Source organism: Gadus macrocephalus, chromosome 22 (genome assembly GCF_031168955.1).
Source record: "Gadus macrocephalus chromosome 22, ASM3116895v1".
Taxonomy (NCBI): domain Eukaryota; kingdom Metazoa; phylum Chordata; class Actinopteri; order Gadiformes; family Gadidae; genus Gadus; species Gadus macrocephalus.
The window spans coordinates 1,389,978-1,399,905 of NC_082403.1; the positions used below are offsets into that span (position 1 = coordinate 1,389,978).

General features: G+C 48.6%; 1 long non-coding RNA gene across 1 annotated transcript; it reads left to right on the forward strand.

Annotated features, from left to right (window-relative positions):
- Nucleotides 1-3,428: 3,428 nt before the first annotated feature.
- On the forward strand, nt 3,429-7,183 carry LOC132451490 (uncharacterized). Its single transcript, XR_009524102.1, has 3 exons — nt 3,429-4,227; nt 4,381-5,931; nt 5,988-7,183. It is a non-coding gene; the product is annotated as an uncharacterized LOC132451490 (long non-coding RNA).
- Nucleotides 7,184-9,928: the final 2,745 nt, after the last annotated feature.

Sequence of the window (9,928 nt, forward strand, 5' to 3'; positions counted from 1 at the left end):
CAGATATTCGAATAGTTCGAATTCGTTATTTTTTTCCAAACGAACATTCGAATGTCATTTTTGAGCAATTTTGACAGCCCTAGTCTGTATACTAGTGGTGTTAAAGGTGCAGTCTGTATACTAGTGGTGTTAAAGCTGCAGTGTATATATACTAGTGTTATTAAAGGTGCAGTCTGTATACTAGTGGTATTAAAGGTGTAGTAGGTAAGAGCTGTTGTGTATAGAGGTGTTATTAAAGGTGTAGTATATATACTAGTGGTATTAAAGGTGTAGTAGGTAAGAGCTGTTGTGTATAGAGGCTATCGTTGCCACGGTATGGACATTTTCACACCGAGTAATACGCTCGTGTCAACACCGGTATTACCGGTATAAACGGTATTAACTTTGAAACTATAGGTCAACCGCCATCTTCTCCCTCAACTCTCCTCTCACAGCGGCTGGCAGCGCGCCAATTCTCGGCGTCTTATAACGTTCTATATATATATTATAGTATAATATAATTTTATATATCATAATATCACGGCCAAAAGCTCTGTGCGCCTCCGGATGGCCGTAGCGCGGGGAGCTCACGTAGGGATTGGGCTTTGCAGGGTTTGTTTACCGGTGTTGCTATGGTTACCGGTCTTGTAAGGAAGCGCGTCAATTCTCTGCGCGACAATTCTCCGGCACAGAGCAGAACTGTGGCCTATTCTACACATTTAAATTTTCTTAATTATAATTATATTATTCATTTTTACTGAATTTGTTTTTTATTACTGAAAAAAAAAAAAAAAAAAACGGTGTTCCCGGTGAGCAACACCGAGTAAACGGTGTTGGCCTCAACCCCGGTAACACCGGTGATACCGTATACCGCGGCAACCCTAATAGAGGTGTTATTAAAGGTGCAGTCTGTATACTAGCGTTATTAAAGGTGTAGTGTATACATACCACAGTTATTTAAGGTGGAGTGAATATATACTAGTGTTACTAAAGGTGTTGTAGGTACGCTTTAAGAGCTGTTATCTCTATGTATTAGCGAGGGAGTGGGGTAAAGCTGACAAACATTTGTTGGAAATTGACTCGCCGTTTCTGACAAAATGAAACTGATGCTTTTTGACTGCTCCTGAATCTGTAGGTGAACATTTTGATAAGAGAACGCCTCCGCCACATTCTTGACCCATTAGGGTGTGTCTCTGTCTCTAAATTAAGTTCCAGAGAGTGCTTTTTAAAGATAAAATAAACACAAACGTGTGTGTGTGTGTGTGTGTGTGTGTGTGTGTGTGTGTGTGTGTGTGTGTGTGTGTGTGTGTGGCGTGTGGCGTGTGTGCGATTGTCTTGTCAGCAACAGTAGTGGAGGAGAAACAAGCTGAAGTCTTTAAATAATGTGCGGACCCCCCACAGTGATGAGGCGTGGCAGATCAAAGCTCCTCGTTAGTGAAGTGCTCTGACAGGGACGTCTCCTCATCCTCTTCATCCGCCTCTAAATAGCGCCCAACGCCCCTCCTCCCTGCGACCAACAAAATAACAAGGGAGATGTCCTCATAAACACAGAGTGGTGGAGTCAGTAGTGTCCTCATAAACACAGAGTGGTGAAGTCAGTAGTGTCCTCATAAACACAGAGTGGTGGAGTCAGTAGTGTCCTCATAAACACAGAGTGGTGAAGTCAGTAGTGTCCTCATAAACACAGAGTGGTGGAGTCAGTAGTGTCCTCATAAACACAGAGTGGTGGAGTCAGTAGTGTCCTCATAAACACAGAGTGGTGGAGTCAGTAGTGTCCTCATAAACACAGAGTGGTGGAGTCAGTAGTGTCCTCATAAACACAGAGTGGTGAAGTCAGTAGTGTCCTCATAAACACAGAGTGGTGAAGTCAGTAGTGTCCTCATAAACACAGAGTGGTGGAGTCAGTAGTGTCCTCATAAACACAGAGTGGTGAAGTCAGTAGTGACCTCATAAACACAGAGTGGTGGAGTCAGTAGTGTCCTCATAAACACAGAGTGGTGAAGTCAGTAGTGACCTCATAAACACAGAGTGGTGAAGTCAGTAGTGTCCTCATAAACACTGAGTGAAGTCAGTAGTGTCCTTATAAATGCAGTGTGATTAGGTCAGTCGATTTCTCATAAAGGTAGTGTGATGAGGTCAGTGTCCTCATAAACACGGTGTGATGAGGTCAGTGTCCTCATAAACACGGTGTGATGAGGTCAGTGTCCTCATAAACACGGTGTGATGAGGTCAGTGTCCTCATAAACACAGTGTGATGAGGTCAGTGTCCTCATAAACACGGTGTGATGAGGTCAGTGTCCTCATAAACACAGTGTGATGAGGTCAGTGTCCTCATAAACACAGTGTGATGAGGTCAGTAGTGTCCTTATAAACAGTGTGGTGAAGTCAGTAACATGTCCTAGTAAACATAGTGGGAAGTCAGTAGTGTCCTCATAAACACAGAGTGGTGATTAGTATTGAGACCCCTCTGAAGGACTCAGCCGTAGACTCCAGACTCGGTGTCTGCAGTCCTGCCGATAGACCGGCCGCTGTTATCATTCAGACGGCTCGTCTCTCGTCTCCAGACAGCCTGTAGTGGATCTCGTCTGATGAACCCCTCCCCCCTCATGCTACCTGGAGAGGCTGCTCTCTGTGTGCAGAACGATTCAATAAAGACAAGGAGTGACAATCCTGCCTTACATCAACATAGAGTCTGGTCGGAAAAGTAATGCATTACAAACATAGGTGTATGTTCTGTATATATGTAGAACAAACAGATGTATGTTCTGTATATCTGTGTGTGTCTGTTCTATGTTCTGTATATCTGCGTGTGTCTGTTCTATGTTCTGTATATCTGCGGGTCTGTTCTATGTTCTGTATATCTGCGTGTCTGTTCTATGTTCTGTATATCTGCGTGTGTCTGTTCTATGTTCTGTATATCTGCGGGTCTGTTCTATGTTCTGTATATCTGTGTGTCTGTTCTATGTTCTGTATATCTGCGGGTCTGTTCTGTATATCTGCGTGTCTGTTCTATGTTCTGTATATCTGCGTGTGTCTGTTCTATGTTCTGTATATCTGCGGGTCTGTTCTATGTTCTGTATATCTGCGGGTCTGTTCTATGTTCTGTATATCTGCGTGTCTGTTCTATGTTCTGTATATCTGCTTGTCTGTTCTATGTTCTGTATATCTGCGGGTCTGTTCTATGTTCTGTATATCTGCGGGTCTGTTCTATGTTCTGTATATCTGCGTGTCTGTTCTATGTTCTGTATATCTGCGTGTCTGTTCTATGTTCTGTATATCTGCGGGTCTGTTCTATGTTCTGTATATCTGCGGGTCTGTTCTATGTTCTGTATATCTGCGGGTCTGTTCTATGTTCTGTATATCTGCGGGTCTGTTCTATGTTCTGTATATCTGCGGGTCTGTGTTCAGTGTTTTAATGATCATATCTGGTGTGTTCCCTCCCAGGGTCACTGCTGTCTCCATGACAACGCCAGGCCCACCAGATGAAGACGAGGAAGATGAAGAGGATGAGGTTTTTTTTTTTATAACGAAGGAAACCACTTGTGGGTCACATCCCATAATGCCGTGCATGGGGAGGTTCCCATAGCAACAGACCTATCAGCTTGTCCGGGACGACGCCGGACGCTTTCGGAGCGCGTCGGTCGGGGATTCGAACCCTCAACCTCCTGGATTATCCCCCCCCCACTGAGCACGATGCCTGCACCTTAAACCCCTGAACCTCCCCTTTAAGACCCCCCTGAACCTCCCCTTTAAGACCCCCCAGGCACCTCCCCTATAAGACCCCCTGAACCTCCCCTTTAAGACCCCCCTGAACCTCCCCTTTAAGACCCCCCTGAACCTCCCCTTTAAGACCCCCCAGGCACCTCCCCTATAAGACCCCCTGAACCTCCCCTTTAAGACCCCCCTGAACCTCCCCTTTAAGACCCCCCTCCCACCTCCCCTTTAAGACCCCCCTCCCACCTCCCCTTTAAGACCCCCCTGAACCTCCCCTTTAAGGACCCCCGTATTCCACCACTTTAAGACCCCCCAGCCACCGTCCATTTAATATGCCTGTATCACCGCCCCTTTAAGACCCCCCTCAGCACAGACACCAGAGCTGGGGGGTGAGGCGACGGGGGGGTGAGGGGGTGAGGGGCGGAAAGGGTGTCACGCATGACCTGGGTTGCCGTGGAAACAGGCTAAGGAATGCCGGACGGTTTATCCGAGTGCCAAAGCTGGAAGTGGAAGGTCCGGACTCCAGCGGACCAGGTCCCCCTAGTCCCCAGGTCCCCCCAGTCCCCAGGACCCCCCAGTCCCCAGGACCCCCTAGTCCCCAGGACCCCCCAGTCCCCAGGACCCCCTAGTCCCCAGGACCCCCCAGTCCCCAGGACCCCCCATTCCCCAGGACCCCCCAGTCCCCAGGACCCCCCAGTCCCCAGGACCCGCGAGTCCCCAGGACCCCCCAGTCCCCAGGACCCCCCCCTTCCCCCCCCGGCCCCCCTGTACATACGGATGTCGGTTGGTTTTGTTGAACATCTGTTATAGATTTGTACAATTTTACATGAAGAAATTTGTTACATTTTGTAAACAGGAGTAAACTACACACACACACACACACACACACACACACACACACACACACACACACACACACACACACACACACACACACACACACACACACACACACACACACAGCAGATCTCTCTCCAGTCTGCGTCTTCTAAGTATTTGGTCTCTAAAACTACGGTGCCAGCAGTGTGTGTTCACGTGCACAGCGTGGGCGTGCACGTTTATTTTGTACTCCCCCAGCCTTGTGGAACCACTAGACTCCCAGACCGGGTTCTGACCCGGTCTGCACCGGACCCTCCTCACAGGAAGAGGAGGAGCTTCAGATGAAGTGGAGGAGGAAGACGAAGGTCTAAGAGCGCCCCTAGTCCTGGTCGAGACCTGGTCTTAGTCCTGGTCGAGACCTGGTCTTAGTCCTGGTCGAGACCTGGTCTTAGTCCAGGTCGAGACCTGGTCTTAGTCCTGGTCGAGACCTGGTCTTAGTTCAGGTCTAGACCTGGTCTTAGTCCAGGTCTAGACCTGGTCTTAGTCCAGGTCTAGACCTGGTCTTAGTCCTGGTCGAGACCTGGTCTTAGTCCTGGTCGAGACCTGGTCTTAGTCCTGGTCGAGACCTGGTCTTAGTCCAGGTCTAGACCTGGTCTTAGTCCTGGTCGAGACGTCTTGGACCAGCAGTCCTTTGAGGACGCACTGTGTGAATCAGAACAAAACAGGACTTCTTCAACACATGCACACACACGCATATATGGTACACACGCATGCATGGTACACACGCACACATATGGCACACAAACAAACACACACACTCCGACAAACAGAGCTCAATGCATCTCAAATTCCTGCTGCCTGAACTGTTGTTAACCTGTCTAGTAGTCTCTCTCCCCTCGCTCTCCCTCTGTGTAACTGTTCAGTGTGTTTTGTTGTGTGTCGGCCCATCCACGTCTGTAGAGGGTTAGCAGCACAGCTTCCCTCCAGTCGGCTCAAAGGAGCTCCGCGCGACGCAGCGTCCGACCGCTGTAGTCCGCTCTGTAGCCGCGCATGGCCGCTCATGTATCAATACTGTACAACGCTTCTGATAGGCTGGCCTCTCGCTGGACCCCCTCTCAGACCTGGACCTGGGTTAGACCCTATCTAGACGGCACTCTGACCCGACCTAGACCTGAGTTAGACTCGATCTAGACTGGCTCTAGGTGTGCCCCCTGGCCCGTTGACCCTCAGCTCGTCACGCTGGTGTAGACGCCGCTGGACCCCGACGCCGTGAATGAGTGACCGACAAATGAATGAATGAAATACTGAAGGGCCGCCCACCGCCGGTGGAGCCCCGTGTTCAGGGTGACCCGCTGAATGTGGACCCAGGAAGACCCAGCTAGCTGATGGCTAGGTAGCTGATAGCTAGCTGATGGCTAGGTAGCTGATAGCTAGCTGATGGATAGGTAGCTGCCAGCTAGCTGATGGATAGGTAGCTGCCAGCTAGCTGATGAATAGGTAGCTGCCAGCTAGCTGAAGGCTAGGTAGCCGCCAGCTAGCTGACGGCTAGGTAGCCGCCGGCTATCTGACGGCTAGGTAGCCGCCGGCTAGCTGACGGTTAGGTAGCCGCCGGCTAGCTGACGGTTAGGTAGCCGCCGGCTAGCTGACGGCTAGGTAGCCGCCAGCTAGCTGATTGCTAGGTAGCCGCCAGCTAGCTGATGGCTAGGTAGCTGCCAGCTAGAGGGTAGCTGCCAGCTAGAGCGCTGCAAACCAGCTGATAGCTAGATAGCTTCCAGATAAAGAGCTTCTAGAAAGGTACTTGCTTGACTGTTGGTTTCTAGCGAGCCGCTAGGTGGTTTTCTAGCTAAGTAGCTGCTGGACAGATAGCTGCTAACTAGGCAATGTAGCTGCTAGCTAGATTATATGGTTCTATCTTGAGTTTCTATCTTGATCGCTGATGTTCTGCTAGTTGCTGGCTACGTTACCTCCAGGCAGCAGCTTTCATCTTCTGATAAACTGCTCAAGTGTGGCGTTAACGAGTTGACTAGCTGAGCTGGGTGGTGATGGTTAGAAGCTAGCTAGATAGCTAGCAGCTGCTAATGAAGAAGCCACCAGTTCTTCTGTGATAACTTCCTGGTTCAAACTGTTTCTTGACTCGTCTTGCTTTGCTTCGGTTCCCCAGACGTCGGTACTCCTCCAAACCGCCCCAATCCGGTTCTGCTCACTCTGCACTTTTCGAAGTAAAAGTCCTGCCGTGTTCGGACGCTGGGAGGAATCGTACGGGAATGGTTTCGGGGGGGAGGGCAGGGGTGCTGAGGGGATCCCCTCCATGTGGAGGTCAGAGGTCAGAGGTCAGTCGGGCTCCATTCTGCTTCTCCTCACGCCCCCCCCCCCGCTGGGCTGTAGGGCAGGGGGGCTCCATGCCTGGACTCCGCCTCCTCTCTGGTCCCCAACGGATCAAATGTATTCAGCTCTTTGGTATAATCTTTGAGTCCAAAGGTACTTATTCATGTGGACATCTCGCTACATCGAGGCACGCCCCCAAGAGCACTTGTATGAACCTTCATTAACGTATGTAGCATTAGATTGGTTCAATGAGATGTCGTGTTGAGATGTTGTCCCGCCCCTTTCGCCCGGAGCAGCCACTCAGGCTGCTGCTGTGTGCTTCAATAAATACAACTGCCTTCTCAAAGGTCACGCCCCCTTCTTAGGTGTGTGTGTGTGTGTGTGTGTGTGTGTGTGTGTGTGTGTGTGTGTGTGTGTGTGTGTGTGTGTGTGTGTGTGTGTGTGTGTGTGTGTGTGTGTGTGTGTGTGTGTGTGTGTGTGTGTTCGAGAGATGGGTCTCGTGTGTATCTCTCCATAATAAATATTAATAAATGTGATCAGATGGTTGTTCCTGGGGTCATTAAAACACGACTCAAATCAAAAGTTAATTAAATTCTTCATTATTCTGTTATTACTTCTAAACGCTGCGTCCACCAAAACTAAACTGCTACGCGTTTTATTGCACTCTTTCTCTTGTCTCTCTCTCTCTCTCTGTCTCTCTTTCTCTTTCTGTCTGCCTCTCTTTCTGACTATCTCTCTGTCTCCCTCTTTGTCTCTCTCTCTGTCTCCCTCTTTGTCTCTCTCTGTCACTCTCCCTTCACGTCTGTCTGTCTGTCTGTCTGTCTGTCTGTCTGTCTGTCTGTCTGTCTGTCTCTCATTGCTGGCTGATGACTCCTGAGTGGGTGTGTAGCGTCCAATCAGAAAGCCCAGGAGAGCTTTCCAACCAATAGTTGAGCAGATGAATACTTTGATTGTTTTTATTAATATTCTGCAATTTAGCAGAATATTTATTAATAAAGCCTACGTTAATTAGCAGGTCAGGTTAGAATATACAGCTGGTAAGATAATAACATACCTCACTCTGACCCTAACCCTAGTAATGACCTCTAACCCCGGCCTGACCCTAGTAATGACCCCTGACTTCAGTATGAACATTGTTACCTTAAACCCTTCTGCTCTTAAAGCACAAACCAGAGCTCAGGTGCTCTACCAGAATAAAAGACCCTAATGAATGTTTCCTACCACAATAAAAGACCTGCATGACTGTCCTACCACAATAAAATACCTGTATGACTGTCCTACCACAATAAAAGACCCTCGTGAATGTGGCCTACCACAATAAAAGACCCTCATGACTGTGTCATACCACAATAATAGACCTGTATGACTGTGTCCTACCAAAATAAAACACCTGTTTGACTGTCCTACCACAATAAAAGACCTGTATGAATGTGTCCTACCACAATAAAAGATCCTCATGAACGTCCTACCACAATAGAAGACCTGTAGACTGTCCTACCACAATAAAATACCCTCATGAACGTGTCAGAGACTCCAGAGGCGGTTTTCCCGGATGCCACAAAGAACCGCTTCAGAGCCCAGAGGATTCTGGGTAAGATGACATCAAACAGAACCGTCGGGAGCCGGTCGACCAATCAGAGACGAGGTAAATATCGCAAAGACACGACGCGCACTTATGAGCCCCGCGGCTGGATCAGATGATCACACACACACACAGGCCTGTCTGCAAGGAGCCACTGTCCTCCATTTGCTGTGTGTGAACATGAACAGAGTCAAATATTAAATGAAATATTTGCTTGTTAATTTGTCATGTAAATCTATGTATGTATGTATTTCATGTATACTTTTTTATTTTATATAATATATATTAACATGTGTGGGTATGTGTATATATATATATATATATATATATATATATATATATATATATATATATATATATATATATATACATAGGGTTAGTAAGTAAGTAAGTTAGTATAGAGCCTTGGTTGTGCACGAAACAGACATAGATATAGTTAATCAAAAAATGTCATGATACAGATGTAGAAATTCCATCTTTCAGGGTTATATTATATAGATATATATCTTAGTTTCAACTCGTCCTGAAACTCGTTTAACAGCGTGGACGGCGCTTCGTGACGTCGGAGTGCGGGTCAGATGAGGACAGTGAACCGGAGACTCGGCGGCGCGCCCGGGGGACGTGCACGAGCAAGCGGCTGAGGGGTGTACGCTGTTCTTATAGGACGGCCGTTAAACACCGACATCAGAGTCTGGTTTACTGAAAGAGACGTGACGGGGGGGGGCAACGATGCGCGGGCGTGATGAAGGGCGTGCGAGGGCGCGTGTCGCACCCCCCTGCACATGGAGAAGGGGCGGGGTCTGCTGAGGACACGGCGAGTGTTTACGACATGGGAAGATGAATCAGAGAATGTCGATGAATGTAAGGTGTGTTGAAGACGCATGCGCAGAGCTACCCCGACTAGCAGGTCAACGGATCAGTAGGTCAAATAAGTGTGTGTATGTGTGTGTGTAAACGTGAGTGTAAAAGTGCTCGTGCACGTGTTGACATTTATCGGAGGTATTTCCGGAACTGATCCGACACGAGCACGCGAGCGGCCAGATGTGCGGTAAAAAAACAAAACAACCGCTGTTTGAGTCGCGAGGGCGCGCAGCGTGTATCCGCTGAACGTTAACCATAAACGCGTCGCGTCTGGTTTGAGTGCAGAGCACATGCACGCGCGTGTGAGGTGATTTGAGGACACGAGCAGTATAGGGGGGCGGGGCCGGAGGGGACGTACATCCAATGCATAATCGAGAGCAGAGCAGCTCTCGCGGTGTTTGGTCCGGGACTACAGCGGAACGGTGAACGCGACGTCCTGGCTGTTTCCCAATGCGCAGCCTTCACATTGGGAAACAGCCAGATTTAATGCGGCGGAGTCTATTCATCTCAACACACTGGAGCCGAACAATGCCGATCTGTTCCGAGGCAACACGACAACGGGGAACTCACCCCGAAGGTTTCAGATGATCATATCTATTCATTGAGATCATACATCATTAATGTATCATATTTACCATTAATATGTAT